At 47.5% G+C, this 23,981-nt stretch overlaps 1 long non-coding RNA gene across 1 annotated transcript in view; it reads right to left on the bottom strand.

Moving 5' to 3' along the window:
* Positions 1–408: 408 nt before the first annotated feature.
* The window catches only part of LOC116792365, a 49,251-nt gene continuing 25,678 nt past the window's right edge, over positions 409–23,981 (bottom strand). Inside the window, exons 2-4 of the long non-coding RNA XR_004359100.1 lie at positions 21,003–21,052; positions 13,494–13,587; positions 409–605 (exon numbers count right to left, since the gene is read on the bottom strand). This is a non-coding gene — a long non-coding RNA (uncharacterized LOC116792365). The remainder of the gene's footprint in view (positions 606–13,493; positions 13,588–21,002; positions 21,053–23,981) is intronic.

The raw sequence follows: 23,981 nt of genomic DNA, 5'->3' as shown, positions 1-23,981 counted from the left end.
GATCTACCGGGAAAATAGAGTTAAATCCATTTTCATTATGTAAAAGCCTGAGATATTACCACAGCTTCTCATGTGAACAATCACCCTACAACCTGAACTAATATCTCCTACTCCCAAGCAGCTCCCCAGTGCCATTCATTTGGACAAATTGGAGAGAATTCAGAGACAAGCAACAAAATTATGAAGTGATTTGGGATATTGTCTCGAGAAGGAAGGTCAACAGGAGTAGATTTGTCTGGCACAGGGGAGCGATGATTTTAAAGAGGTCACTGAAAGGCAGAGAGAGTCAGGGAAAGAATAAAATATCACTGTTATTTCAGAGGTCAGGAGACAAAATTTGGGGTCACAAGGTTTTCACGCCAAATGAGATTGTTCCTGAAACAGAATGACCCCATCCAGTCCCTCCTGTCATCTGAGCATACATGGAATGATTTCCTGAGTATGATAAATGGATTCTTGAAGGTAAACTTTCACTGGCACTAGGTAAGAGCCTGAGTGAGCTCTGCTCTTCTCCATCTCCCACTGCCGTGGCAGAGAAGTGCTCACTGATGTGTCACAGCATCTGGGCTAAAGAGTTTGGGGGGGTTCACAGTGCCATGTTGGACCTGGGGTGATGCAGAAGGATGGGCATTAGCAGATGGAAGGGGAAGAGAAGAAGGAAAGGGTCAATTAAGTTTGAAGGTGAGAGGGAGGTTCTCCCAACTGCCCTTTGCTGTGGGAGCACTGGGAAGGACAGAGACCAGCTTTCCCCCGTGCAGAAGTGGCTGGATTACAGACCTGATCAGACAGAAAACAAATGCAGATGCACAGAACTAAACAAAACATTCTCTGTGATCTCTTTGTCAACAAATTAGATAACTCTGTTGGCAACTTGGCTGGCTCCTCTTGTTTGCACTGGTAAATTAAGTTCACAATGTTTGCTGTTGCAGGAGGATTTCAAAGTTTTAAAATTTTTAAAGTTTTCTTTTACAGGTGTCGTTCCTGAAAGGTGATTATATGGGATTTTGGGGAGCTCATAACTATAAGGACTCAGTAGAAAAAGTTCTGTGCCCATGGAAATGGTTCTTATGGGGGAAATCTTGAAACAACAATCGCAAAAAGCAATTCTAAACGATGTCTTTTTCTGTTAAACATGTGGATTTTCACAACTTGGCCCTCTGCACACTGGAGGGATGCTCAGAGGTGCAGCTCTATCCTCTGCAGCACGACTGGAAGGAAAAGATCCATTAGGACAACGGCAGCCAAATCAGCCTTCAATTGCTGACAATCTCAAGGGCTCTGGGAGGCTGAGTGTGATGAATTTTACCATGTGATTGATCGTGGTGGTGGCCTGCTTTAAAGAGCAAAGCCCACGTCGAGGCAGAGCCGAGGGCACGGCTCTGTTGAGCAGTAATTCCCAATTACCCCACGGTGACCTTGCAGGGATCTCTGATCATTTACAAGGAGCCTGAGCTGACCAGTAAATAGAGACCTGTGATAGAAACTTGTTATTGGTCAGGCATGACTGATGGAGAGCTGCCAGTTATTTTTTACAGCAGCTTTTACACCAGCTCTCAGAAGCATTTTGGGCCTCGCTGCGACAGCACCCACCTCCCCTGGGCAAGAAACCAAGGAAGCTCCCAGGCAGATCAATCTTCCTGATAATTTACAGCTCCATCACTGGGATGAGGTCAGGGTAGGTGCAATGAGTGATGTGGTCCCAGCCCCAGGCTGTCGCTGCCGGCGGTGTCACCTTGCCTGTCCTCCCCAAAATGACTTCCCCAACATCCTCCTCCAAGCAGCAATTCTATCAGCAGGTCCTCTCAGACAACCACCACGAAATGAATTGCTCAGGCAGTCAACAGCAGCCTCCTGCAAACACTTATCCCCTCCAAGACTCTCCTCATAAAACTTTATGATACCTTTTTCTTATGATAATCCAGTATAAACATAATTTAATGGGACTGGGAGGAAAACAATCACAGCAACAAAAACAACAGGCAATGGTTGTAAAGTCTCCCATCTCATCATTTTTTCTTTCTTTTCGCTCATTCTCTCTCCTTTGGTTTAAGTGTGTATTATTTTGGCCATGCTGTCACTGGGTTATTATGTGCTCTCAATTACACTGCAATAAAGCCTGAAGGTCTTTTGTGGTTATGCTTTAAACCTTTGAGGTGGGGTGGTTTTTTTGCCTGTGAATTTGATTCAGCTTTGCTTCAGGTTACTTTTATGCCTGCTAAACCACTCCATCCAACACTGAAAAAGGAACTGTGTCCAAGGGAAATGTTGGAGACAACCACATAAACAATGCACCCGAGACCTGCCCATTTAACCCATAATCTGAATTGGATTCTGTTTCCACAGCAGTTCCCTGTGTGCACCCCCACGGGTTATTTATCCGGCACAGAATGTCCCTGACTGGGGGATCAATACCCCTGGGAGTGTGTCACACCCTGTGCCATCACACATCACTGCTGCTCGGCCTCCTTGGACACCCCAGATCTGGGGGTCTCCCCGTGCTCTTCCTCAGTGCCTTCAGCCTCACAGCCCCTCCCCTGCCCTGGGAGCCTGGGACAGCTTCCTCCACACAGTGCAGGTGGAATCACCATGGCAGATCACAACAAAAAGCAATATTAACTCCTTTAATTAAATTTACCACCATTATTACTTATTTGAATGAGACAGAGCCGCCACCACGAAGATGTAATATCAGCAGCTGCACAAATATGGAGCTAAATAAGCAAATAATTCATAACCTTGCTAAACAAAGACTTCACAGGGCTTGTTTGCTTTCACAAAAGCAAACATGTAGAAATATGTTTAAGCAAAGAGATTCTGCCAAGATTTTGTGTGAAAACCTTGGCCTGGCTGGTGCACAGGCTGCTCCAGGTGGAAAAAGGGGATTTGGGGGAATGTGAGAGTTCAGCAGAAAGCTAAGGATAAAAATAAATAGATGGGTCTGTCCCACTGTGAGCTAAAAGGTAACTGGAAAGGTAAAATGATGGGGAGGGGAGAGGAGAGGAAGGGGTGGGAGGGGAGGGGAGAGGAGGGGACTGAAAAAGTCCCTTGAGAAGGGTGGGGAGTGCAGCCAGTGCCTTTCACTGACTGCTCCCATGGATTTGGAGACACAGATCCCAGGGAGGACCCTGCCATAGCCACCTGACATTCCCAATTCCTGTGGACACCACAGGCACACGAGTCCTGTCAGCTGAGGAGTGAACTAATGGGAACTGCAAATTCAGTCAAATGGAGCTAATTTAAGAATTTCCTCAATTCCAGCTGTTATTTCTGCAGTTTGTGCTGGGGAGAACCAGTTACAGGGCAAACCCAGATTCCCTGTTCACCTGTTTAGCACTTATTTAAGGCAAACAAAAAAGGAGAAGCCGGTAATCTTTTTTTCCTTATGGATTAGCCAGTCAGGAGATTCCAGTAGAGTTCAACCAAACTTTTGTGATCATGTAATTTTCAATCTTCGTTCCTGTAACCACAAAACCAGCCAACAGCCTGACATGGATCTAATCTATAGTGAGGGGAAAAAAAGACATTTTTCATGTGTGGGGGAGGCGGATGAAAAAATGCCTCTTTTCCATCAACACAATGCAAAATCTGATTTTTTCCATTCTAAACCTGCTCGTCTCCACACAGTAAAACCAAACAAGCTGATTGCATTGTGCCAGTTGTTGCTCTGGAGTACTGCTGACATGATTAATTAGATGGCCACTGGGCCAGAAAAAAGACCGAAAATTAATACGAATTTCTGGTCATTCCAGCACTTTATATTAAAGAGGCACAGATGAAGTACTAAGCCCTTGGAGAAAGGAATGGACCCTCCCCAGCAAATGCCACTGTTCCCTCACGGCTGCCAGGGCCTTCCCTCGGATCTCTCTGGTTACACACGTACAAAGCACCTGCTCCAGGCACCTGGAATGCCAACAGACCATTGCTGCAGTACTGCAGAATGACCAAAAATAAACCAAAGCCCGGGGAACATTTGTACTTTCAATTCATGTTACATTCAGGATGTTTCTCTGATAATCTGCAAGAATACTGGTACATACTCACGAAGAAAATATCAAATGCAGGGTCCTGGTACAGACCTGTGTGTGCCCATATAAACCACAGAATCATTAGGGTGGGAAAAGGCCTCCAAGACCATCAAGTCCAACCTTTGACCAAATACCTCCATGCCCACTAAACCACACCAGGACCAGAAAAACCACAAAATCCCAGCTCTTTAATTCCTTCAGCATCTGCATCATAGTTTTAGAATGCAGTACTTAAAAGCAAATTTAAAAGGAATTAAACAACAGGTGACTGATTTCAGTGAACTACCAGCAGGTTTTTGCCTTAACAGACCTCACTGAATCATCAGACATTTGCTCCAAGGGCTGTTTGCTCACATTTAACAACTGCTCAGAGTTTTGTTAATGTCCACAGATTTGTACTCTAAGAGCAGGAATTTTACCACAGGACATGGCAGATGTCCAGAGGGGCTGACCTGTGTTTCATGTGGACAGCACAGAACACAGAACTGTGCCAGCACCAGGCACACTCAGCCAGGAGCTCAGAAGGCTTCTGAAGTCAGTGGAACAAATTTTGGGTGGTCTGACCCAGAAGCACAGAATAACCTGAGCTGGGAGGGACCCACAAGGATCATCAGTCCAACTCCTGGCCCTGCCCAGGACACCCCAACAATCCCACCCTGTCCCTCAGAGTGTTGTCCAAACCCTCCTGGAGCTCTGGCAGCCTTGGGGCTGTGCCCACTGCCCTGGGGAGCCTGGGCAGTGCCAACCACCCTCTGGGGGAAGAACCTTTCCCTGAGATCCAACCTGACCCTGCCCTGACACAGACTCCAGAGAGCTCCTCACCAGTGAGCAGCACGAGCCAGCATTCCCACCCCCAGCATTCCCACCCCCAGCATTCCCACCTGTGCTTCCAACAGTAACTTACTCACTGGAGTTTGCTGTTTAAATGTCCCCGTGTTCACTCTCATTTGCACATGCAAATCTCTGTGAGCTTTATGCAAGGAAAGGACGAGTCCCAACAACCCTTTTCAGCCAGACCATATTTCCTGCTATTTCTGGCTCTCCCAGTTTCACTCCTGGCCTGTGTCTGAGAACACAGAGGTAAACAAAAATGAAAAATGATGAGAAGGAAGTGAGCCACCTGCCTTCTGCCTCGGAGGGCTGGGATCGTTCTGAGCAGGAGCCTACGGGGTACTCAGGGCTTCTAATTGCTCCAGTTGGTTCAGTTTGGCTCCGTGGCCATCTGGGGGTTGGCAATGAAAATCAGTGAGGAGCAGCTGAAAATATTGCTCTTCACTGTACTGAAGTTGTTCTTATTAAAGGCTAAGAACAGGCCTTCTGAGAAATCCTCAGTGCAGCTCACACCGTGCTGAGGAGGGCCAGGCACTCCTGCTGATCCTGGGGGTGCAAACACAGGCTGTTTCCAAAGGCACCTCCACAGCCTGAGGTGACAGCTGCTCACACCTGCAGGTAAGAGCCTGTGACTGAACAAGTCACGTATGAGACACGTGCAAACAGCCACTCTGCTGGGAACAGGCAGTTTCACTGGGAGGTGGCTGTATTTGTACACTTGGGTTTCAAGTTTAAATTTGGTAACTGCGGTTTTTTCCCTAGAAAAGGCCTAGGACAAATGCATGGCATCTTTTTAATGGACATTGTTGATGAAGAGACCTGCCTTCTCACCTTCTGGAGTGAAACCTCTTCCCAGCTTTGGATGCTGCCTCAGTAACATGGATTTGTTCTGTGTTTCCTTCCTTCCGTCCAAGCCCCAGTGCTGTGGTCCAGCACAGGCAAGGGGCTCCTCAGAGAAGTGCCAGTGTGTGGAATGTGACAGGGCTGTACACAGCCCTGGGGAGCAGACAGGTCACACTGCCACGGCCACAGCCTCCTGGCCCTGCTGGACATGGGGCAGCACCTCAGGGCTGCTCAGGCAGGAAACCCATCACTCCAATCCAGGGCACCAACGGGCTCTTTGATCTCATGAAGAAAGGCCTGAGGAGAAGCACTGGCTGGGAGGTGAAAGTTGATCCAGACAGTTAAAAGCACAGTGAAGGGCTGCCTGGGGGAGCAGCTCTGCCCGCTCTGTAGACCCAGCTGGGCACCTCTCCAAAGGGGATTCACCGTCAAAGGCAGTGCTGGGCTGGCTATGGGATGAGTGAGGAGACTCACTTCTCTGCGACACAGAGAGAGCACACTGAACCATCTGTGGATCTCTCCTGCCCTTATAAACCAGGAATAAAAGCACTGCTTTTGTTTTATTTCTATTATTGCACCAGGACTGGCCTTCAGGGAGGAAAGTGTTTCACGTGGTCCCTCCCAGAAAGTCCCCAAGCCCTGTTCTGCAAAGCATGTCCTCACCTTCATCACCACCTCCTGCCACTTCACCCAGCTCAGAGCAAGTCCTCGGGGCAGCCCAAGCCTCTGCGGCAAATTTTCTTCCAGTGTCAGGCAGAACCCCCTTAGAATTAAGCCTTGGATTCAGCAGCTTTCCAAGTCTTTCCATATTTATGACAGATACCAGGGATTAACTTCATTTACAAATTTAACAATGATTACACTTCATTATCCTCCACACAAACAAATATTATTAGAACACTGAACTACGCAGAGCAGCATTCTCTGTGCCTGTATTTCCATCTCCAGGCAGGGCTGCAGTGATGGGGTGTCATTGGCACCATCCTCAGCGGGCAGGGCAGAGCTTTGGCTGCAGCTCCACCACCCAGAGCCAGCAGGGGCTGAACACACGGCGTGCTCCCAACAACCCCCGGCACAGGGATCGTCCCAGGAGGTGTCACTCCTCACTGACATCTTCATTCTCAGTGTCACATCATAGCAAGCTGCTCATTTGGACTGGGTGTGTCTGCAGCTACAACTCCTGTTTCTCCAGGTCTCATCCCAGCCCGTGACACTGCTGGGCTCTTTGCAACCTGGCTGCAGCTGTTTGCAGAAAGCAGATCCCTTTTGAAGCAGAGATCCCCAAACCCACTCCAAACCCAAAGGTACCTGTGATTTGTCAATATTTCTACAAATACCCACTGATGGGTGTAAATCCAATCCAGAGAAACCTGAGCCAGCAACAAAGTTCTGGAACAAACAATGCAGCTGATGATAAATTAACTTTACAACAGGCTGGATAGACCCCAAAATAATTCACATGGTAAGAACTCCTGTAAAGCTTGCTATCATGGTGTCCTTGGTGAGTAATTAGATGGGTAATTGCTATTTGTCTGGAGAGATTTTCTTTTGAAGATGTTCTGCTGGCAGGTAAAAACAGAACCGACAAACCAAACCCAAGGAAAGCTCCACCAGAGCCCATTTTGTAACTCAAATTTAGGTCATGATTGGTAGCAATTTTCCCTCTCTTTTCTGAAAAATCAAAGGATTCTTTCACTTTCAGATCTTTAAATCATGCGCAAAGTGCAACAAGATTTAATCTTTGCAAATGTGGCTTTTTCATTTGGACTACTATGGAAAGAAAAGAATTCAACAAGATTCATTCCATGGTTTTTCATATACAGGTGATAGAGCACTGCTGATGATTTATTCTCTAATTTACTATTCATTTACTTCTAGATTATAATGTCTAATTTATTCTCTAATGTATCAATTTATCCCCTGATTTAGCCCTTTATCATCCAATCTGGAATTTAAATATAAATAAGTAAATAAACACATGCATTCTGTGTGGCAGGTAAGCAATAAGCATTTGGGGCAGCAAGAGGAAGAAAATACAAAGGAGGGGGGATGAATTTCTGTGCAAAGCTCATTGCCCCATCAGGCATATGAGGAGCATGTCAGAGGCAAACCAGGCTGGTAGTTATAGCAACCATATGCCTTGCTGGAATAACACATTCCAGGGGACAGCAGAGGCTCCAACGCTGATAGGAAAATAACAGCTCAGATCTGTAGTGAAAGCAAGCAAAGACTTTTACCAGATCCTGCTGGGAGTGGTGGAGATTGCAGAGCCTCTGGTGAGAGGAGCCCAGAGCTGGTGGCACAGCCAGTGACCACCACAGGAGAGTCAACGGGGCTTGTTTGGATTCCCAAACATCCCCCTCGCAATTCCCTGGTGAAATTCACAAACTTTTTGCTCGTTCTGATTCAGACTTCTGACTCAAATAATACTAATTGATGCTAATTTTTATAGGACCACCCTTAGGATGAGGTTTTTCAGTAACTCAATGGTTTTTCCAGGTCACCGAGCTGGGCTGCTGCCCCTGGGCTCGTGTGGCAGCAGGTGAGCAGGGTTTGGGAGCGTTCAGAGAGAGCACTAACCAAGGGCCCTGCAAACTGGGCCCATTCCAGCAAACAAAACCAACTGTGAGGCTGAGAAAGGAGGAGCAGGGCTTGGGCCCCGGGGTCCCACTGCACAATCCCACCGAGCACCCAGCGGGCACCCACGGGCACACGCCAAGCTGTGTGGGAATGAGCCCTTGCAGAGGGAGAAGCAGGAAAAAAGACTTCCCAGGAATGCTGTGGGCAGCCCAGCCCCAGGCAGTGCCCCGAGTCCATCCGGGCAGCCCCACACTCCCACACGACCTCGCCGGCGCTGCTCCGAGGGGGAAACATCTGCACGGGGAGAGCAGCTGGTGGAGGCATCTGTTTGCAAATTAAACAGTGTCCAAACACTGCTGCCAGGATTTGGGCTGAATCAATAGGCCAGATGAAATGCTAATTGCAATGACATCGGTCACTGTGCCAGGCCGGACACTCTCGGCCTGACTCGTTGGACTCCAAAAAGTGTCGCAGCTGAATTAGTGGGTTTGTCATGCAGGGCTCCTCATCTCTGACCCTGCACCAGGAGATAGCATGGGGCTGCCAGGAACAGTCCCAGAGTGCTCCCAGAGATGGCTCCAGGGTCCCCTGTCACACCCCCCCAGCCTGCCAGGGCTGGGAACATAGCACCAGCCTCAGGTGGTAGCACGAGCAGAAACACTGAGAACACACAGATCTCCAGAACCACCTGGAAAAGCTCTGTCAGTGCAAATGCTCACAGATCATCCCAGTGAAAAATGCTTTTTTAACCCTTTTTTAAAAAAAAATATTACTTATCAACAGCAGGCTGAAGGCTGCAGGGAGCTGTGCAGGCTGGACTCTCTGGCAGCACCATTTCTAGAGGTCTGGTAGACCCTCTAGTCTCCTGAACACCAGGTACAGGGTACAGAAACAGGCTGCCTGTCAGCTCAGAAAACACAAACATTTTGACTTTGCTCACACCAACCTGGATTTTGTACTGAAAACAAGCCAAACGGACCAGCAGGCACAAAGTCTGCAGGAACACAGCTTGGGCAGCCCTGAGATGTGACAGATGTGCCACACACAGTCCAGGACAGGGCCTGCTGAGCCTGTCACGATGCTCTGAATGGCTGGAAACATCAACTCAGACCTCGGGAAGCTGATGCAGCCTTTGTTTCCATGCCCTGCTTCCCACCTCTGAACGCAGGTATCTCAGTGCCTTTTTCTTGCTCCTCATCTGACCATCAAACCACTCCCCATTGTCCCAATAAAACCCAACTATTTCATGCCAAGCCCTTCCCAAATAGAAAAAAAATACACTGAAAAACAAGCAAAGGAACATCCACTACTTGCATTTGTAATGTACATTTTAAACCACGTCCACCACAAGATTATTGCTGACACTGGGGTTTCTGATGCTGGTCCACACTGTCCCCAGCCATGGATTTCTGACCCCTGCTGTGGATTTCTGTCCCCAGCCGTGGATTTCTGCCCCTCCCACCTCCATCCCTCCCTTGCTCCCTGCTCAACTGGGGCACAGGGCAGGTGATGAGTTTTGGTTCTGTGCCTCTGCAGCATCTGCAGCAGTGGGGTAATGATCTGGCACTAAGGCATCACAGTGCTGACTCAGGCAGAGAGAAAGGGATGGAGATGATTCTTCTTCCACACAAATCACACACCGTTCATTAGGTTTGTATCAATAAAATCAAAGTGCATCAGAGGCACATTAAAGACAGTGAGAACACAGGGCAGCTCACGACAGAGAACGGGAGAAATGCCCTCGCTGAGTTCCTGCTCTGGGAGCCAACACTCACACGTGTCCTGCTTGTGCCATCTCACCCCAGGGAAGGGCTCCCGTGCCAAACTGTGCCTGTCATCCCACAGGATTCAGCTTCACCTCTACCAGCCCATCAAGAAATCCCTAATTGTAAATCCCATTTGATTAGTGACTGGGAGAGCAATGACAATGTATCAGAGATGGGCTTGTGTTGTTTTCTGGCCAGGAGAATAACTAAAAATCTCATCAAAAGCTTCACTGTGCAAAATATTTCCTTCTCTTTTTCGGGGGATAAAAAAGTATCTCCTGTGTCTGCACAGGAACACACTCCTCTGTGGAACAGAATGCCTGGTAGAACTGTGCCTGGTCCAGCTGCAGAGGGGATATAACCTCATAGAATCACAGAAGGGTTTGGGTTGGAAAGGACCTTAAAGGTCATCTCATTCCACCCCCCTACCCTGGCAGGGACCTTCCACTGTGGCCTTGAACACTTCAAAGTATGTGGAAAACCCATCTCCTGATGGGTTCTGTCATTCTGTAAGTCAACTCTACGTGTGCAGAGATGCTGTTACAAGACTTCAAATCAGTCAAGCTTGAGTAAAAAGAAGTGGAACAAAAAATAGCTGTGGGCTCTTACATTCATTGAGGAAAGCAATTCTGCTGTGCTGGAAGAACTGACCCCACCAACAGGATCCAGAGTGAGCAGCCAAAGGGAAACCAAGGTCAGCCAAATTTCAAGGTTGCTCAAATACAGCCAGGGAAAGTTTCAGCAATCTACTGAAAGGAAAATGAATCCAAGTCTGAAAGGAAGAAACAGAGAAACAAGGGAATGCTGGGGGAAAAAATAGGAGGAACACAGCAGAGACTGGGAAAAAACTCCTGTTACAAACACACAGACACTGTTTGGAGCCCCAGAGCAGCTCCAGCTGCACCCACCACCAGGCACAGCCTGGAGCATTGCTGGTTTTCCTGGTTTTCTCCATCAGCTCACAGAACAGCTCCACTTTGAACTGATTGTGAGCACAATCATTCCCATCTCCACAACAGTTTTTCTTGGAGTGTTTCCTACCCCTGTCTGAGCCCCCTCTGACTGAGGGGTTTCAGCAGGCACCACTCCAGTGATCCATCTATCCAGAGGTCTGGCACTGAGCTCACGAGTCACAAAGGTCATATAAACCACATTCCAAGACCTTCCCAGGGATCCAGGAGCCTCCTCCCGAGTCAGTGCTGCAGAACAGAGGCAACATCACTCACTGGGCATTGGCAGTCTGGGCACAGGCAGCCAGAGCTGCAGTCACATGGAGACACAGATTCCTCCTTGAAAACACAGCAAGGAAGAGACTAAAGCTGTCAGAGCCCCAGGAGTCACTCTCCACATTTACTGCTCTTCCAGCTGCAGAGCACAAAATGAACAGTGACTACCCTTCCCCTCCCGGCCTTGGCCACTCCAAAGGTTCTATAAAAATGCATGGGGGATGCAGGGGGCTATTCCCTGGCACAATCCCAAGGGAGAGCACAGAAAAAGACTTAGGAAACAAGTTACACAAAATTATTCAGGATTTGTGACTTGAGAATCTCAGTCTACTCGCTTTACCCAAGAAGAAGCTGAGTCCAAAATCTACCCAGAAGAGGCGTTTCTGAGGAGAGGTAGCTTCGAAAATCAAAGTAAAAAGCATAACAAGGCACAGGGGACCAGAAACCAACTAAACCCAGACTAGAAACAGGCACTTGCTACTGCCAGGCAGGGGGAGGTACCATGGGAACCACTTAAAAGGAACTCTCTGGGTTCTGGTTTCTTGGTATCTTTTTATCAATTCCCTTTAAATTCCTGGGCAAAGAGAATTATAGTCTAATTTGAGAAGTCAGGAGAATTTTGTAACCTAATTTGCAAGAAGTCAGTTTGGAAGACTGTAAGGAAGTTCTCCAGCCCCAACCCCACCACACTGAGCTTCCTCACTACAGAACATCTCAGAGCTGACACCCCACCAATGCCCCGACAGCCATGGCCATTAGCCCAGTGCTCCAAGCCCCCTCCAACCTGGCCTTGGACACTCCCAAGGATGGGGCAGCCACAGCTTCTCTGGGCAACCTGTGCCAGGGCCTCTCAACCCTCACAGGGAAGAAATTCTTCCTAATATCTCATTTAAATCTCCCCTCTTTTAGTATTCCTTCATGACATACTCATCACACTTGTACATTTTCATCCTACGTGTGGGATCTCTGTCCCTTGCCAAGTACAGACAGCTGAGGGACAGGGACAGACACGTGAGTTTTTCCTACTGGTTTCACAGAATTATTTCTGCTTTTCTTGCTCATTTTTAGAACAGAGATAGATTAATTCCCATAAAAATATTTCAGTTATTATTCCCATGGTATTGTTTGCTCTCCCCTTTCTTTTTGTACTTTTCGTAGCAGTGAAAAAAGGAATGAAGAAAAATAAATGACATTATCAGTCATTTTTAGAACAAAACTGAAAGTTTTCAAAAGTCTCTTTATTTAGGGGCTTTAGAGTGTTCATTACTTCCATGACATCAAAGTGGTTTTCTCTTGAGTAAGCAATCAACTTTTAAACCATGGGACAGATGAAAAAAGCAAATTTCACAGAAAATAATCATAAATTTGAAGTAATTTTTCCAAGTGAAAGCATTTAAAAATTAAATCCATAAAAATAAATTTAAGCACTTCTTAGTTGAACCTAAGATAGTTTAAAAGATACAAAAAAAGTGATGTTTGTACTGGCAGGAATGGCTGGAGGTCACATTGGCAACTTACTTCTCTATTTCCCGTTTCTATGTTTGACACATTTATCAAAACACGTGGCCAATTTTAAATGAAGTGCAGGTCTAAAGGTCTGGAATTGGGAAGCACCATTGGGATGCTCCAGCACAGCTGCCCATGTCCTCTGCCAGGAGCTGCAGAGTGACCCTCTGGTGTTTAACCTTCAGTTCAGGCTGGATCTCAGGACAAGGTTCTTCCCCCAGAGGGTGGTTGGCACTGACCAGGCTCCCCAGGGCAGTGGGCACAGCACCAAGGCTGCCAGAGCCCCAGGAGCTCTGAGGGACAGGGGGGTTGTTGGGATGTCGTGGGCAGGGCCAGGGGTTGGACTGATGGTCCTTGTGGGTCCCTCCCAGTTCAGGGAATTCTGTGATTCTATGAAATGTTTTTAATCCCATCTGCTGTCCTGAAGTGCTCTCAGGAAGACTCTCATGGGAAGCAGCAGCTCACTCCAGCACAGCCCCTGCCCCATTCCCAGCCCCAGCATTCCATGAACATCTCCTCACACTTCAGTCTCCCTCAGGGAGAAACTACAAACAGGAACAATAATATCAACCCCAACAGCACTGAATAAAATAAATCCTGTGCTGGATGTCAGGTTTCTCTGGAGCAGTCCCCATTCCCCTCCCCATCAATCACCCACCCCACTGCCCAGGTCTCTCACTGTATAAAACAATTTATGATAATGTCCAAGTCAATACCTGCTTTAAATGGTTCAGTGAACCAGGGAAAACACTGCACCAACCTCCCATCCTGGTGTGCCCTGCTGGCTCTCAGTCAGGGAGAGGGAACTGTCTGAATAGGAAATACATGAGAATTCCTGTAATTCCCAGGTTATTCCAGAGGTACAAAGTCTGACTGTTCCTCCCCACCTGCACAGCCCCATCCATCAGGAGCAGTGTGGGACACTGTGGGACCCAGGGGACCCTGGAGGACCCAGGGGTGCTCAGCACCCTACAGCAGCCAGGGTAGCACCCACTGAGGCCACACATGCTTTCCTGCAGCAAATCCAAGTATTGCTGCTTAGTTCCTGTGGCACAGCCCAGGCCAGGGCTGGCAGAGCAGACAAGGAGGTCCCAAGGTGGGCTCAGTGTCTCCAGGGGGACGGGCACATGGACAAGCTCTGGCAGAGGAGGGCTCATCCTGCTGGGCCCCATGTCTGAGGCTGCACTTGGTTCCTGCCAAACACCATAAAAAACCTTGTGGCTTCAGCATTTCAATCAAATAGAACGTTTCATTCCACACGAGATCACTTTTCCCCCCTTGGTTTTCGGGTCAGGTAACTGTCACCCTGCTCTCAGCACACAAACACGAGGCAGTGTTTAGGAAGAAAAGTGTCACTTCAGAGCATCAAGGCCAGAAGCTCCCTGCTGCAAATGTCAGCACCCAGGGTTTAACAGGCTTTAAAAGTTGTTTCCATCAGTCTTCTGACTGAAATCCCATTTTTCCTGTACTTCACGAACTGCCAGGTTTCACACACCCCTTCTCCCACGCTGGCAGAGGGAGCACAGCTCTCCAGAGGGTCAAACTGGAGGAGGATTCTCAGGAAGGAGGATGTGCTCTGAGCCCTGGGGGTGCTGAGGCCAAGCTCCCATGGCCCAGGGTGAGGATGAGGGAGGCCAAGGGCTGCCCCCACTGCTGTGGATGCCCCCCTGGAAAAATAGGGCCCTCTGCTCTGGGCTTTGTGTCTCAGAGCTGGAGAAACATCTCTGCTTTCCAGCTCATTTTCTATCACTCCTCGTGCTGCAGAGGAAGAGCAGATGCTGTCAGCCCTCTGCCTCTCCCCACCATCACACTGCCCACAGATCAAGCGAGGTGAGGGTATCAGCTACACCTGAAACATCTTTTTTTTTTTTTTTTTTTTTGTGAGAAGGGTTGCTCTGGGGTTGTGGGAATCTGCAGGTGTAACTTTTTTCAGATCCTGCACAAAACTCAGCTGGGCAGCTCTTACTAAAACACCAAAGCTTCATCTGGTTTCCTCCCAGCTCAATCTCACCCCCAAGAATTCAGTGTCAGTGAGAACTGCATTTATAAACTCCAAATCCAGCTCCTCCCATCACCACCCTGGCTGGCTTCCATTCAGAGTTCAATGATGGAAAAATAAAATTCCTACTGACCTTGGGGGCTTTGGAGCAGACCTATTGATTAGTGACCTCTCCCATTGACGGTCCCATTGACATCAGAAGTGCCAACTGTGCAGGAAAGTTTTATTTCATGTAAATAAGGCTGAGAGGATCAAGCCTGGTACCTTACAGACAGCACAGAGCATGACATGACTTGGCTGTTCAGCCAGAGGAAAGGCAGCTCCGGGGGGAACATTTGCTCTCTGCAAACACACCAAGGGTGAGCCCTGGGACAGGAGAAGAATCCTGAGACAACACTGCCTAAGAATGAGTAAATATAAGTTGGCCTTGGCTGAGCTTGGGCTGGAAGCACAGACATTTCCAGCCAGCTTGGCTCGGGAAAGCTTTTGGGAGCACAGATGGAAATGTGTGTTTGATCTGTTTATTGAGGGATGTGTCCCTCCAAGCACTGCAGAGCTGCACCGAGGGAAGAACCACATCTCCACCTTCTACAGCACCACTGCACCCTAATGGTTCTCAGACATGGAAAGGAAGAAGACAGGTCAGAAGGGAAATGTCTGGGAAACACTTCTGGCCGAGCCTGCCCACACCCTCTGTGCCCCTTGGCCACCACTCCCCTCCCGCAGCATCTCAATATTGACACCTCCACGTCTCAGCTGCTCCCCTCTCCTGATTCACCTGCAGCAGATGGTGCAAATGTCACCCCTTTTATTTTCTGGATGAATTCCTATCACCCTGCCAAGATGCTAATTTTTGTTGCTGGTTGTACCTTGTGTTAGCAGCCACCAGCTTTGCCTTGGAACAGAGCAAAACTGCAGCCACAGACAGGTTAAGGTTGTAAAAAATTATTAGTTATAGCAGGTTAAAGTTAATGAAGAGGTTTTAATAACTAGCTTTGTTTTGATTCCCTGGTTTTGCTTGTGGTTTGTTGGGCCTGTTTGCAGCAGCACATTTTGATGCTGCACATCCTCACAGAGGCAGAATCCTTCTGATTCCGTTATCATTCTGTAAATCGAATCCTTGTCACAAATTTTCCAGTGATGGTAAATAGATGCCTCCTTGCTCAGACTGCTCACGAGTTGAAGCAACCCCCTGACAGAGCAGCAGAAGACCTCTCTGGGTTTCAGTGCTCCCCCCCAGAGCCCAGCCTGAGTGCAGAGCAGGACCATGGCCTGGCTCTCCTCGCCCCTGACCCTTCTGTTCCAGTACTCCAGATGGAGTTTCCCTCCTCGACAAGAGCTTTGCACTTTTGATTCATGCTTAATTTGTCAGCCACTCCAAACCCCCGAGTCCTTTCTGTCTTTCCCACAGTTCCTGTGATCCCCCCATGCTCCATGTCATCCATATCTTTTATAAGATCTTCATCCTACAAATCACTAATTAAAATAGAGAAGAGACTGGAGAGCAAGGCATTTCCCTCTGGGACTCTCACTGGAAAGGCTCTCCCAGATCTTCAGGTAAATACTGACAGAGCTGCCACTGAAATTAATTTCTCAAGCAGCTCTTTGTGCATCTACACTGAGACACACCTCCCTGGCTTACCTGGAAATACAAGAAAGGTGTATCATAACTATTTGCTCTCCTCTTACCACCAGGTCAGTTAATTAGATTCATCTGACTCACTTTTGACCAATCCACAGTGGTTGTTCTGTTTTGATTTAGTTGCCTCTTCCGAGAGTTCTGGATTGATTTTTTTTTTCATTATTCATTTCAGAGCCTTTCCAAGAACTCATTAGGCTTTTTAATCAATAATACACTAGACTGTACTTTTATCTTTTATATTTAGGATCTATATTTGCATTTTGATAGTTCTGAGACCACCTCTGAGCTCAACAAGCTATTAAAAATAATTGTTCCTTGTTCCAAAATAGTGTTGATTAATTCTAATTCTAAGGAGAATTTCCTCAGATCCTGTGGCCTGACCTATACAGCAGATCCAAACAAACTCTTGTGTGTTTGTTCTCTGTTCTGGTCCTTATTCTACCCTCTGGTCAAAATTAACCATGTTATCAAGGCATTTTAAGTGCTTCTGTAAGCAGCCACTAGATATGTATTTCCTCTCTGATCTTATTTCCAATGTATTTGTAGCACTATTTCTTCCAGCTTTTTACCTCACGTGCTAAACCAAACAACACTTTTTGCCTGAGGCTCTTGATTTTACCAAGATGTGCCTGTGCTGTGCCTTCACCTTCAGTTCTTGTCAAGTGCTTTTGTACCACTTCAGATGTTCGTGCCCAAAGCAGCTCCTGGTTCTGCCCTGACGGTGTTTGCTCTCTCCTGCCTCCCCTGGGGATGGAATGGATTCACCCAGAGGATGCTCAGCTGTTCTGTGTGTGTGGTTTCTCTCTCAGGACCTGCCCTTTCTAATCCCAAGGACCATCATCCCAAGGGATCCAACTCCCTGCCTCTGCTGTGGTCCCCTTCTCCAGAGCTCATCACACCTAAACTGCTGCCTGTGCTTCTTCCTTTCCTCCAGGAGCCCCTCTGCCATTCCATAGTCAGTCTCTCCCAGATTTCCCACCCACCTTCAGTTCTCCACCAATCCTTCCCGTGGCACAACGTGGCCCTGACTCCAGAGCTGCTCAAGTTCCCTCTGCCACCACCCGCAGGCCCTTTGCTTCCTAAACCTCTTCAGTTCTCCAGGCAAGGGCATCCACAGCTCTTAGAATCAATCCAATCAGTGTGGAAAGAGGAAAACTAGGAAAAAGGTATGAGAGGACATTCTGAAAGCCCCAAAGTGTGACACAGTATTTATTTCCCACGAGAAGTCAGTGACAGGCAGGTACTCCAGCTCAGAGGATCTCTCGGGTTGGAGAGCAGTGAATATTCCCTCTCCTTCCCCCCCTGCTGGTGTGCTGAGATCCACAACCACAGTCGATAAAGAGAACTGGGAGCTTTCAGGTACTAATTCTGAATTACAAGCAATCAGTTGCTTTCCCAAGTCCTACAAATCCCCCAGCAAACCAAAGTGAACCTCCCAGACGTGGAGCTCCGAGGGATTTGCTGCTGTTGCCCTCTCACACGCTTTGATCACTTCCCCTCCCTACCTGTCAAAGTCACAAGCACTTCACTTTCTGAAGAACAATGTACATGAGAGGGATGAAGCAAAAAAAAGCACCTTGCAATTAAATATTTTAATAGACGTTCTGAAGATGGTTTTGAAAGGATTTAAAATTAATATTAACAATAGTATGCATCAAGGGGCTCAGGTTGAACAATACCTATCACTTTGTCTGCTAAAGAATAAAGTGTAAAAATAATATCCTCTAATATTTTATACCAGCACCCCTTTTGACTCTCCCAGAGGAGACATCTCAGAACTGCTCTGCACAGCAGCTCTCCAGCCTTCCTCCACTTCATCCCAAGCTCATGAGGGCTTTGGTGACCCTCGTTCAAGCTTTGCATCTGCAGGTTGTCATCTCCTGGGATGTGCCTGGCACAGCCCTGCACCACCTGCCTTCAGGTGCAGAGACATCAGCCTCTGCCTCCTCCCTGCAGGGCATCCCCCAGTCACCTGGGAGTTACTAACCTGGCAAGTAAGGAACCAAAGACAAAGGGAGGACCAAAAGAATCCCAGTGCTGTACATCCCTCACCTTATGTGCTGCCTCTGGTCTGGGACCACTAGGAAGCTGGGATTTCCATTGTTCATTTTCATTGGATTTTAATGGAAAAGAGTTTCAGCAAGGCCCTGCTTCATAACTCCAAACCTGGATTTATGGCTCCTCACTATTGCTGAGCATTACTCAGAAGCAGCCCCAGCGACGCAGGGGGTGTTTTTCTGGGTGCAGATCTGCTGGCAGAGAGACAAGGTCTGGGGATGGAGTCAGAGCATCCACCTCAGTCCCTTCAACTCCTGCTTGGGCACCCTCTCCCTGTGTTAATAAACACAGACATCCCCTGACATGGCACAAGTGGTTAACAAGTTACAAACACGGTCTCACAGCTGATCAAAAATATCTGTTAAACACAGATACTCTTGGTATTAGAGATGAATAACAAAGTTTTTGTGAGTATAAAGAAACAGCTCTGCATACAGCCTCATCTACAATTTTGCTCTCTGCTCCAATTTTGCTCTCTGTTTTGCTCCAGTTTAGGCAGATGTTCATTAGAACTTCTGTGGCAGAGCCACAGCTTCAGGAAAGGCCCGTGCTGGCACAGGCACCACCATCAGGACTCACACAACACTGCCCTGAACCACAGCCCAGACCAAAACCTGCCCAGGCTCCACACCTCAGGATGCTCTGCCTCGTGTGGAACACCCCCCTCGCCACCAGATCATCCCCACATCTGAGACTCAGCAGACTCCGGGTAAGGAAACATTATTTCCATTACATTTGGCTTAAACCCACTGATTTATAATTAAGTTACTGATCCGTGCGTTGGTGTAAAACGACTCTACGACATAAGTGCAGCAATAACCCAGAACTGAATCTTTAAATAACAACTGTCAAGTGAGGAGATATATATAGAATATATCAAAACTAATAGTGTTCATCCATCTTTCAAAACAAGTTAAATGTGCCTGTTTCTTCTGGAAAATCTGTGTTTGCTCATTGAACGTTTTATTTTCATTACATTTGAACCTTTCAGCAGAAATAAAATACACAATCAAAGTAGGATGGTTGTTTTGATCAGTTTTCAGGCATTCATACATTATGAGAAAAGAAAATGCATTAAGATTCACGGAGACATTTGTGCTGGTGACCACTGGGAAGAAGCAATATAAACTGAGGGGAACGTGTAATCAGGACTGACAGCTCAAGCACAGATCTTATTAAACAGATAGTGTAGAACAGGCTTAGAAAGAAAGGAAGAAGTCCTGGCATTTGGGATATTTATAGGGAGTTTGGACAGGGAATTACAAACCAGTAGGAGAGAGGCAAGCTGTTCAAGCCACGGGAGAGCAAACACGGTGGACCCTGAGCTTTGTGACTCACTCCTGAAACGTCACCCCCAGCCTGCTCCCAGGGCAGCTGACCTGCCAATGTCACCCCCAGCCTGCTCCCAGGGCAGCTGACCTGCCAATGTCACCCCCAGCCTGCTCCCAGGGCAGCTGACCTGCCAATGTCACCCCCAGCCTGCTCCCAGGGCAGCTGACCTGCCAATGTCACCCCCAGCCTACTCCCAGGGCAGCTGGCCTTGGAATCCAGAATATTTCTCCTTAAACAAGGCTCTCAGGGGTATGGCCAGCTGTTCCTTGGAGCAATCATGGAACAGCAGCTAAAATGCTGACCTTGCATTCCCAGCTTGGAATAGCTCTGTATCTGGTAAAGTTGGGGTGAAACAGAGAATGTCTCACCCATCCCCAGCTGGAAGTCTCGGAGTGTGACCCCTCGCCCTGAGAAGTGCAGCCCTTCAGCAGAGCCAAAGAGAGGAGCCATCTCCTCCTCAGCAATGCTCTATCTGACTGTTTTAAAGGTTCTGCACGAAGCCAGGCACACCCACTGCCCTGGCACTGCTGTAAACCAGCCCCTTCCTCCAGCCCCGTCCAAACACAAATACAGAGGTTTTGTTCAGAGCCAACCAAGGGTCAGCAGTCACTGACACCATAAATGTCTCAGGTGTGCCTGGATTTTCCCAGCACAGCTCTGGGGAACTGAGCACCCAGGTAACTCTCCTTCAACCTCAGCTGAGCTCAGACATTTTCAGACCAGACACACTTAGGATTGTTTTGAACAACTCGGGTGGGGCTCAGTCCACCCCCGGCCAGGCCACGGGAGCAATGCAGCAAATGGGAACAGAAACGAGCTGGGGATACAAAACTGCTTTATGTCCCAGGTAGAGCACCACTCAGATGCAAATATTCATCTAGTTGAGTGTTTGTCCACATGGTTTCCTGTATTGTGAGCCATGACATTTGTTTACAGAGCTTCAAATATCCAGGGAGGAAGGAAAAGCACCTCTCTTGTTCTTCACATACAGACACCCTTAGTGTAAGAGAACCTAAGCAGTCAAACTGAATCCAACAGTGATATCCCAAATTCTGGAAGGAATTAACTCCTTTAAAATACAGGGAATACATCTGAGGGTGACCATTCCTGGGTAATGTTCAACTGCTCATCCCACCACTGGGGTGAATAAATATTTTGAATAAATAGTTTTGAATAAATAGTTCAGAGACTTACCTGTCTTTCAGAACAGTGGAAACTTTGGGTCATCAGTGGCAGCAGGAGACCTGAAAGGTAAACAGATTTGGTTGTTCAAAAAGCACATCAAACATATTTTCCATGAGGAATTCCACAGGAAACTGAACTGTTCTCTGTGAGAGCTTCCTGCACGCTGCTTGGCATCATCTGCAAACCACTCCATTGTCACCAGCCCTGGGTCAGACAGGAACACAGAGAATCACAGCCAGGAGAGTTTGAAGAAGTGTTGCTCCTAAAGAAATTACTTAAATACTTCCAAGCCTTTGTGAACAGATGTAACCTCATAAAGAACCCTTCATCCTCAAGTTTCTCAGCTCACTGTATCTTCGCATTCATTGCTGATGCTCCCACATTTCCTTCTGGATCCTTTAAAGACATCTCATTTATCTTTATTGGATTTCCTTTCACTTGGCTTTAAAGTTAAGCCATGCAGGAGAAGTTAAGCTGTAGCAGAGGAAAAGTAATCAGTGCATAAAGTCTGAATCTTAACAAAGGGTGTCCCAGCTTGCTGAAAATGCAGAAAATTGTGAAGAAAAATGTGCTAAAGAGGCTGCCTCAAACAGGGCTCTCTGTGGGTGCTGTCACAGTGCAAGAGCTGGGAAGACTCACTGCACTTCAGGAACCTGGCTTTTAAACACCTGAAGTTGCCAAGTTGTGCCAAATGCCCAGGACTGGCAGCAACACACGAAGGAGAAAATGAGGAGAACAGAAGAGTGTTGGTTCTGAAGCACCAGAACTGATTGCTGGTGCAACAGGAGCCATGGCCGTGGGGCGACTGTTGGGCATCAAAAGACCAGAGGTGAGGTCAGGGCTGGGAGAGCAAACACATGGAATCCCAACAGGGATTTATTAAACAAAATTGTCATTAGCAAATACATGTAAGCACATCTGGAGGCCAAAGGAAAAGGCCTCACTGAGCTGGGCACTTCAGAAACACAGTGTTGTCTTTATGTATTTAATACAGCACATAGGGAAGGGGTCATTATCCAGCCCTTGGAATCACAGCATGCAGTACACTAATTTGGAATAAATCACGAGTAAAGAAGACAAAGGCAGCCCCTCTCCTCCCTGGGCAATAAACAGCACAATACTTGTAATCAATACTGATAAGCACAAATACATTATTTTGATTAATGGTCAGGTGCCTTTGTTGTTAAATCATTTTAAAGTTTTCTACTGGGGGAGAATTAATCTAGTAAAACCATTAATCAGAACATGAGAAAGATCAAAAAAAAAATTACTGAATGGTTTAATACAATAAACTACCCTGAAACAGGCAACATAAGGACAACATCCAAACAAAAAGGTGATGTCCCAGTGTCCTTTGTTATTCTAGTGCATATCCAAAGATGTCACATGGCCCCGGGTGATTTGCCAGCTGGTTAACTTAGTGTCACTGAGTCACTGAAGAGAGAGGCAAAATGCAATTGTGGAATGCTTGGGTTTCATTTCCTCTGGATGGTCTCAGCAGCCACAGGACCCTTCCCAGATTTCAGATTCTCTCCCAGACACACACCCATGGCTCACATCCTGCAATCAGCACCTGTATGTTTTCAGGGGACACCAGTTTAAAATGCTTTGGTTTGACTGAAGTAATTTTACAAGGGTAAAATTCCCAGGGCAAGGGCTAATTGTATCCTAGTCTGTCATCCCAACTTCAAACCCTGGGTACCCCACATCACTCTCCAAACTTCCATCAGTTACTCACCCTTTGTTGTTAACACTGTTACAGAATCACAGAACCCCAGAATGGTTTGGGTTGGAAGAGACTGTAAAGACCATCCAGTTCCACCTCCCTGCCATGGGCAGGGACACCTTCCACTAGACCAACCCATCCAACATGGCTTTGACATTATGTCTCACTCATGCACATGAACACAAGACTTTGGTCAGTCTGAGGCTACAGAGCTTTAGGGGAGAGTCCAGGAAAAGCCAAATGGGATCAAATGCATTGAAAAAAGTAAAACCCTTTTTCACCATCACTCTTCTCTCATGCTTTTCCTCTATTGCCATGCCCCATATAATTTTGGACACACCCTATAAGAAGATTCACCTCCACCTTTGACTCATCTTGCAGCTCAGCTGAGTGCTCTCTGCAGACATGGCACAGACACTGCACCAGCCAAGTGCACAAAGCAGGTTGAACCCTACGAGAAGTCCTTGTAGGAATAACACGAACTGACTGGCCCAGAGACTGCCCCCTGCCCCAGCTGAGCAGCCTGGCTGAGCCCCACCGAGGATCAGTATTGCTGGTGCATCCGCTGCCGGCACAGGCGGGACCTGCGGCACCGGGAACCAACCGGCGCCGGGAAATCAGCCCCGGTTTGCATTTGGATCTGCTGCAAACGAGCTGCAGAGCACGGCTCCCCCCTGCCACTCGCACTGCTGGAGCAGATCCATCACAGCACCAACTGGCGAGTGCTGGTTGCTTCCCCTTTCCCTCCTCTGTAAATCTCTGCGCTGAATTATGAGAGGCTCCACATTTAAGAGAGCCAATTAGAAAATACGGATGCTCAAGGTATACTCGTGCTGCTTACCTAAAATTGATTAAAGACTGGAGCAAATAACTCCTCCATCATCTGTCCCAAGGGTGCAAATATAGACACTGCCAAATGTTTGGTTTTACTTCTACCACTGCATTAAAACAGCACAGCTCATAAACAGCACTTTGGGGAATATGGGCTCGGCTGCAGGGCTTTGAATCTGCCGTGATATACTGACATTATTTGAAGTTTATCTTTATTGAGCTTCAAGTATGATATGGTAAAAGGAAAAAAAAAAGTAGTAAAACTTCCATGAAATGAGTTAGAGATGCAGCTGCTGTGACAGAGACTGCAAAATCCTGCAGTTATTCCACATGCTGCTGCTCAGAGTGTGCTTCGACCTGCGCTCCTGCACTCCAAGGAACAGAGGGAATGGGGCACAACTCAAGAGGAGACATCCCCCACAGAGACATGT

This window comes from Chiroxiphia lanceolata, chromosome 11, assembly GCF_009829145.1.
Source record: "Chiroxiphia lanceolata isolate bChiLan1 chromosome 11, bChiLan1.pri, whole genome shotgun sequence".
Classification (NCBI taxonomy): Eukaryota; Metazoa; Chordata; class Aves; order Passeriformes; family Pipridae; genus Chiroxiphia; species Chiroxiphia lanceolata.
Note: the sequence above shows the minus strand (reverse complement) of the source record. Positions and strands in the feature narration are given on the sequence as shown.